Genomic DNA, 8,910 nt, shown 5'->3' with positions numbered 1-8,910 from the left:
ACTGACCCTAATTCTCCAGCCAGAATAGTCAGATAGTCAGAGATCTGACTATCATCAGGGTCTCCTTCCAATTCTGGCACTTCCCACTACCAGAGCCTCTCTGGCCTCAGAGTAGCTGCTTCGGTGTAGTTGTTCTGCTTACTGCTTACATCTGCTGAAATATTGACTTTTTAAACTAACTCTGTAATTTTGTTTCTCCACCCCATCCATATATTGAACTTAATGACTGTATCAATCTGTACCATTCAGTGACATCATGTATTGAAGCCCTTTGGTGACAGTTACCCTCTTTCTATGTAAGATATGGGAGGAAAGGGAAACTTCCAAATGGTTCCCAATGAGTTTCTGTAAAAAGTAGGAATGGGAGAAGGTCCTCTCCTATCAGTGGACCTGAAGAGGGGCATGGGAGGAGATGAGGGAGGGAGGGTGGGACTGCGAAAGACTGAGGGAGGGGTTACAGCTGGGATACAAAGTGAATAAACTGTAATTAATATAAAAAATAAAAATGAAAAATGGTTTAAGAAGTATGTACATAATACTGAGATGTAGGCGAAGTTCTCAGGTTGGATTTTGGAAAGGACTCCTTTTCGCCAAATTCCATTAAAAACCAGCATTGACGAGGAAGGGGGACACAGCCAGGATACAAATCAAATAGCTTGTAATAAATGATAGTAATTTTTAAAAAATGTTTTAAAAACCAACATTGAGTCGTCTTATTTTGATTCAGACAAAAGTTTTGGCATATTGACACCGAGTCAAATCAGCTCAAGCATATCTCCTTCCATGTGGGACTAAGGTATCTAGAATCATGAAGCCATGATGTTGCACATTAGAAATGTTTCCTCTGGGAACCGGGCTACAGGGGAGGAAATGTTTACAACGTAAGAAATGGAGAAAAGCTTGATTCTATGATGACAAGTGTTCTCCAGCAACAGCTCTGCATTTCTCTCCCACAGAACTCAGTTTCCTTTAACGTTAATGTGGTTATTATTGCATAACGAGTCCTCTCTTCATTTACTAACTTGGAAAATAATCCTTAAACACCACTCAGCGTAGCTAACGGGGATGAAATGAGGGAAAACATATGAAAATGCTTTGAAAATCATCAAGTACTATCTGTATTTATGGAAGGGGAGTGTTCCTATTTGTGGCCACCCTACTATAGCAGGGTTTTTTTCTTCACAAGATTTCCCAACTTATGGGCTTCAGTGCACCTGCTCTGGGAGAAATCCCTTGTTAAGTTGGCATAGTATGGAGTTATTCTTGTGGTCAAAAACCGTACAGAGGGAAGAAACAAATATTGTATTCACCTTTCCCAATCTGAGAAGATATATCATCCAGTCAGAGCATGGCATAGCTGAACTGAGCCACAACGGATACATTTACAACAACACTCCTATGCTTAAGACTCAGGAAACATTATAATAGAAGAGGCTGAAAAATTGTAAGAGCCAGAGAATATTTGCTCAACCATGTTTGTAGCAGCTTTATTCGTAATAGCCAGAAGTTGGAAACAACCCAGATGTCCCTCAAAGGAGGAATAGATACAGAAATTGGGGTACATTTACACAAGGGAATACTACTCAGCAATTAAAATCAAGGAAATCATGAAATTCACAGGCAAATGGTGAGAAGTAGAAAAGATCATCCTGACTGAGGCATCCCAAAAGCAGAAAGACACACATAGTATATACTCACTTATAAGCGGATATTAGACATATAATACGGGATAATCATACTAAAATCTGTACACCTAAAGAAGCTAAGCAAGAAGGAGGACCCTGGATAAGATGCTCAATCCTTTTTCAGAAAGGCAAATGGGATGGACATCAGAAGAGGGAGAAAACAGGAAACAGGACTGGAGCCTACCAGGGCCCCTGAAAGACTCTATCCAGATGCTGAGACTCATAGCCAAACTTTGGGCAGAGTGCAAGGAATCTTATGAAGGAAGGGGGAGATAGAAATACCTGGAGGAGACAGGAGCTCCACAAGGAGAGCAACAGAACCAAAAAGTCTGGGCCTAGGGGTCTTTTCTGACGTTGATACTCCAACTAAGGACCATTCATGGAGATAACCTAGAAACCCTGCACAGATGTTGCCCATGGCAGCTCAGAGTTTAATGGGTTCCCTAATAAGGGGATCAGGGACTGTCTCTGACATGAACTCAGTGGCTGGCTCTTTGATCACCTTCCCCTGGGGGAGGGCAGCCTTACCATGCCATATATGCAGCCAGTCCTGATTAGACCTGATAGGCTAGGGTCAGATGGAAGAGAAGGAAGACCTCCCCTATCAGTGGAGTAGGGAAGGGGCATGGGAGGAGAAAAAGGAGGGAGGGTGAGGTTGGGAGGAGACAAGGAAGGGGGCTACAACTGGGATACAAAGTGAATAAATTATAATAAATTAAAATTATATTAAGAAATAAATAAATAAATTTTAAAAATAAGCAGTCATGATTTTGAGAAGTTAGAGGGAAGAGGACTTGAGAGGAGGAGGGAAAGGGAAATGATGTAAAAACAGGATTCATGTATGAAAATCTCAAAAGATAAAAGAAATCTGCAAGTCTGGATGCTGGTGGTAGTCACCATTACTCCCAGCACTCAGGGGGTAAAGTCAAGCTGATCTCTTAAGTTCGGGGCCAGCCTGGTCTATAGAGCAGGTTCCAAACATCCAGGGCTACACAGATGAGCCCTGTCTCAAAAGTGGGTGGGAATCTGTTTAATTTTAATGATACATTCTGGAACACACATGTATATAAAATGCTTTTATGCATAACATCTCTTAATATTCCAGAGCATCGTTATTGTCCAGAGAGAATAGGAAGTTTGATGCTCATCTCAATGAGATACTTATTATAATAGGCTAGGTCCATCATCTCTTCAGCCCCTAAATTTTTACTTAACATAATAGTATAAAAGGAGAAATTTTTAATTTATTAGTAAACCCATTCACAGTGATATTATATTTTTAAATTATGCCCGCTCACTTTCAATTCCCAGAACCCCCTAAAATAACCTTATTTATGAAACTAAAAATTATGTCTCAAATACTATGCAATACTATTTTTAGAGCTATGCCTATATTTTGTTTGCCGTGAAAAATAATAATAAAAAATGTGCAGCATGCAAAGGCTCAAATGGAAACAAATCGCCAAATATGTGTTTGCATGGTGTAGCATTGTGCTAATGTTTTGATTTACAGTTTCTTGATTTCAAGGAGTTCACAGTCTCTTACCTACCTTACCTCTAAAGGTAGGAACTATGTTCTCTTCAGGATAGAAGGAAGGGAAGATATCACAAATTAAGATAAACTAGTATTCATGTATGCGAAGATATCATCAGACGCGTCCCCACCAGTAAGAACATTCCTGATCTAGTCACAGAGAAAGTAGGGGGAGAAGGGAAGGCTTGTTTCATCCTGAGCAGTGTTTCTACTGACTAGATGATATCCTCGTACCCACCTGGGACTCTATGATAACAAGTCTAGCACAGAGAGTCAAATAAAAGTAAAGTTCTTAAAGGATGCAAAAATAAAAGGCCAATTAAATGGAAAACTTAATAAACTAAGAAAATTACAATACAGAGGGTAAACAATTAAAAAAAAAAAAAAGAAGCCAAGAGAAAATTACTCCAACTGTGTTGAAAAATCTAACAGGACCAAAACTGGAGTTTTATGGTATCTAGCTTTTTGCCACAACCCACTGAGTTACTTAGTTAATGCAACACACACACATGCACACTCACACACAAATTATTCATTAAGAAAAGGCTCGCCAGCTAGAAGTAAAATAATTCACGTATTTTAAGTGTGTTCCAAGATATCACATATCAAAACAGAGCTCTGTTTTCTTTCTGCCCAAATGATTGCAACCATTCCATTTTTGATGGACAAGGATAGCAACATCTCTGAGTTGCACTGCGGCTCCGGCATTGTACTGCCTCACAAGAGAATTCCCACACAGACATTTATTAAAGAACCAGGGAAGGTTGGAGTACTTCAGAGGACACTTTGGACAAGGGAGGTAAGATCCAGAAAAAGGTTGAAAATCGTTAATGAAAGTTTAGTAATTTGAGAAGCTAGAAAACACTGTGATTTTGTGCACAATGAAAACAGTATCCAGGGCTGAGGATGTAGCTCAGTGGTGCAGAGTTCACCATTGTGTGCAGGGCCTGGTTTTAACTCTGATTGTCACAGAATGGGGAGCAATACATTTTTCTTAATCAAATTAATAAAAGAGTGGGTTAATGAAAGAGTGAGGAGTTTTCAGTAGAGTAGAGCCATCAAGCAGATTTATTTTGCTGTCAAATACAGCTGGCATAGTGGGAAGGCACTTCAGAGCACAAGCATATGTACAAATACAATAATTAATATAATATAAATATAATCTGTACAATTATTTTTTTTTTCAACCAAAGGAGAAGTACCAAACGAGTCCAAAGAAAAGACTTAGAAGGCTAATGGCTGAGTCTGGGGGACTTCTGCCAAGCTATGAAATTCAGAAAATCCCTGTTCCTGGTCACATGACAGTGGTTTAACCTCACCTTTTAGGAATCTGAACCTAGAATAGAGATGAGTTCTATCACTCAGCTGCATCCCCTTGTAGCAAACCTGGGAATGAAGGGTTATAAAACCTACTCCAGGACCTAAAATCAAGCCTGTGTGTCATTGAATGTTGCTTGACATCATAGGCATGCTGAGTTTGTAAGATAGCCACAGACTAGATGTGCAGAGCAGGCCTGTAAATGATGAAAGAAACCTTACAGAGTGTCTGGCTGAATGTCTTCTCCTTTGTACTAATGGATACTGATTTCAGACATGGTAAAACCTCTATCACCAAGTTCCCATGGGTGGTTAGTACAGACCTGCACATGAACCTCAGGTGTTCTATCTTGTTATGAAGTGCTGTTTACAAAGCCAGTGGGAGTGGTAGCTCAGTAACCAATTGGCTTCCCATAGTGAGGGGAACAAGGACTATTTCTAACAGGAACTCAATGACTGGCTCTTTGGCCTCCCCACCCCCCAAGGGAGGAGCAGTCCTGTTAGGCCACAGAGGAGAGCTTTGCAGCCAGTCCTGAAGATACCTGATAAAACAGGATCAGATGAATGGGGAGGAGGTCCCCCCTATTAGTGGACTTGACAAGGGGCATGGTGGGGATGAGGGAGGGAAGGACTGGGAGGGAATGAGGGATCGGGACACGGCTGGGATACAGAGTTAATAAAATGTAACTGATAAGAAAAAATAAAATTAAAAAAAAAAAAAGCCAGTGGGAGTCAGAGGAGGTCATCTGTGGGATCTACCACGTTAGTCAGCTCTACTCTCTGAGCCAACAAGAGAATAGTGACTCATAAAATCCAATAGCCTTTAGGAATAAACTAGAAGTGTGCTTTTCTACTGTGCAGTAAAAGCATTTTTCAGTCTTCGTAAATAAAACCCTACTTTAAATACCTAGAAATGTTGGGAGTTTAAGGGCCATACTGGTCAAGCTCACATTAGTAGATGCTTTACACCAGCTTCTGACTGATGAGCCGATAGTAAAATTCCATATGCTGTACTGGAAATTGTCATACTTGCTTCAAGTAAAAACACCTGTCTGTGATTCTTGCTTATATCAAAAACCAATCTCACCTGCATTTATAAGCACTATGGAGTGACAGGAGGAGTCATCAGAGTCTGAAATTTGCCAAAAGAAATATATACACATAACTGAAAGTCATCTATGTGAATATACAGCTTTCACAGCCAGATTCCATTGTTTTCCAATCAGAAACCCTCAAAAACTAAAGGATATCATACATGTTGGAGGATAATTTAAACCTACAAACAGACAGACAAAAAAGTTGTCAATGTGGAGCAGACACCACCCTTACACTAACTCTAGCTGGCATTCTGCTTATGCCCAAGAGAAGTCTCACCTTTCCATCCCCTTCTTGAACCTACACAGGACACTATAAGTAAATAGACCTAGAACAACCACTGTTTCTGCCACCTTGTCCAGGCTTCCATATCTGTAAAACATATATACTTAGTTTTCTCTCTGTCTAAGTATGCAATGCCTCAGGATGCATAAGAATTCATCTGTAGTGATGTAATCCAGAAACAGAAAAACAGGCACGGTATACATTCACTAGTAAGCAGATATTAGCTGTATAATATAGGACAGCCATCTATAGACCTAAAGAAGCTAAACAGTAAGGAGGACCCTAGGGAGGATGCTTAAATCTCATTCAAAGTGGCAAACAGGATAGACACCAGAAACGGTGGAAGAGAGGGAACAGGATGGGCATCTACTATAGAGGATCCTCTGAAAGGACTCACCCAACAGGAGACGAAAGCAAAAGCTGAGACTCAAGGTCAAACTTTGGGCAGAGTGCAGGAAATCTTATGGAGGAAGAGAGGGGTGGATTTAGGAAAACATGGAGGGGACAGGAGCCCCACAAGGAGACCAACAAAACTAAAAGATCTGAGCTCAGGGTGTCCTGTATACATTGGTGCACCAATGGAGGACCACGCATGGAGAGGATCTAGACTCCCTGCTCAGATGTGGCCAACTGGTAGCTCAGTCTCCATGTGGATCTCTGAGTGAGGGCATCAGGAGCTGTCTTTATCATGAACTCAGTTGACTGCTCTCAGATCACTCAGTCCTGATGATGCAGCCTTGCCAAGCCATGGAGGAAGAGAATCCAAGAAGTCCCGATGAGACTTAGCAAGCTATGGGCATAGCAATAGTGCAGAACTCCCTTTCAGTGGACTGAGAGAAGGGGATGAGGGGAAGAGGGAGGGAGGGTGGGACAGAGGCAGTTGAGGGAGGGGGCCTTCAATAAGGATATATAATGAATAAATTGTGAAGAAAAAAATAAAAATTAAAAAAAAGAATTCATCTGTAAAGTTACAATAAAGAACTTATATTCAATGAAAAATTAAACCTTGGTAGCGCTTCAAAAGTCTTCAGTGACTCTTTATGGTCGAGAAAACAGTTCAAACAAATGATGTAATCTTTAAGACTTTCTGCACACTGATCTCATCGCCCCGCTTACACTGCTTAACCTCATTGTTCTAGCACACAGCCCTCTTTTAAAGTCCTGATAGCTAGTTCACCATGTTCTGAATATTCCTATGCCTTTTCCAGATGTTAGTATCATTCTCTTGTCCAGAAATCACTACTATTCGACCCCCATCTATTCAAATGCCACTTGGTATGGCTCAGCTGAAATGCTGCCCCTTCCCTGAAGCCTCAATTACTCAACTGTAAGGATGTCATGCTTTTTCTCCTCTGTGGAAACAAATCTGCACTCTAGGTTCACTTTGGTTTAAGTACCCCCCCCCCAACTGCTATGTCCTTCTTAAGACATATGTATGTATTCATCAATATATATGTTTGATTGATCATAAATTAACCTCACACACAAAACATGAGAAAAGGTTTATGTTCACCAAGGACTTGAAAATAAAGCAAGCATGTGTAGCTGTTAGTACAGCCAAATGATGGCAACTTCAGGACATTTAGCATGTTGTCACTGGACTCTTTCCTTTCACCAGGGAGCCCATTTCAAGCCTCAGTCCCCTTTGGAGAGATTCTAGGAAAAGCACTCTCAGAGCCTGCACAGAGATCCATTCCTGAATTCATGACTTGCTGTCCAGATCTGCTACTGAATCAGATTCGGGCAAGTGTGAACTGGAGAAATGAACTAATCGTTGGCACCATCCAAACAAAACGAAATGAGCGCCTTTGCTATGTTGGCTGGAAATTCAGGTTCAAAATAATGGTGCAAAGGATGAAAGAGAGAGAGAGAAAGAAAACTCCAGCCTGCAGCTGTAGATTGCCTTCTCTTTAAATGTGCTTTTCTTGTCCTTGTTCCTTCCTCCCTGCCTCTTATTTTTCATAACTATGTGATGGAACTGGAATGTGTGAGAGGCATTAAAGGATTATTTTCTATAATCCTGTGAGAATATTTGCTGACACTTTTTATCAACCAGACCCTCTTCTAGCCCCTCTTTTGTTTGCTCGGAACACATTTCCTTACTAAATTAAAGACTCGTAAGAAGAAACACTATGCCTGTAAAATTATATTTGGTTTCACGCTTCAGCCCCAAAACAAATAATGAGTCTTAATTTTCAGTTCTAGTAAAGAAGGTTACTCGTTTGGTAGACTTCGCTTAGTAGTTCTAAACACATCCCTAAAGGATACACTATTTGGGAAAGAAAACTGAATCGTGAGAGAAAAGAGAGGTAACCGCTAAACAGTAAATTGACAAAAGAGTTCAAGTAAAAGTTTTAGCTTTCTCATTCTTCATTCATTTATTAAATAAGCAAGTGCTGCTCATTATCCATATGTCCATTCTCATTAGAATAATTTATTCAGCTAGTGCAGGTGAGCATTTATAGTTTGCTGGCTAGTGAACCAATAGGCATAGTTTGTTACAGCCAAAGACTTTCTAAAGCTGAATAGGAGGTCCATAAACTAAAGGGAAAAAAAGCTGGTGGAGAAGAGAGAGGGAGGGAGGGCTAGGAAGGGGGACAAGGGAGGGGATACAAAGTGAATGAATTATAATAAATAAAAAAATTAATCTACAACCAAACAAACAAAAAAATAGAATTACAAATATTAAGGCAAGGAGGCAATGTGACGAACTTTATAAACTTAAATATCTGATTTGGTGTCAAATTAAAATTGTTCTCATTTCACGGACCCTTAGTCATCCTCCCTCTCTGAATCACACCGCATTCTACACGTTGACTTCCAAGAATATCTAGTTGAGCTAAGCTTGGAATTCTTACGAAGGACTCATCAGTTGAGGCTCTGGGATCTCCAGAAAGGCAGATGAGAGTAAGTCTGTGAAAAACTAAGTCCAGCGTAAACTTAGCACATGTGGCGCCAGGTATCATACCAGGCATGCACCGGTATTTTCTTAAT

The sequence above is a fragment of the Psammomys obesus genome, unplaced genomic scaffold (assembly GCF_907164565.1).
Source record: "Psammomys obesus unplaced genomic scaffold, mPsaObe1.curated_primary_1811, whole genome shotgun sequence".
Lineage (NCBI taxonomy): Eukaryota > Metazoa > Chordata > Mammalia > Rodentia > Muridae > Psammomys > Psammomys obesus.
This window is presented reverse-complemented; position numbering follows the sequence as displayed.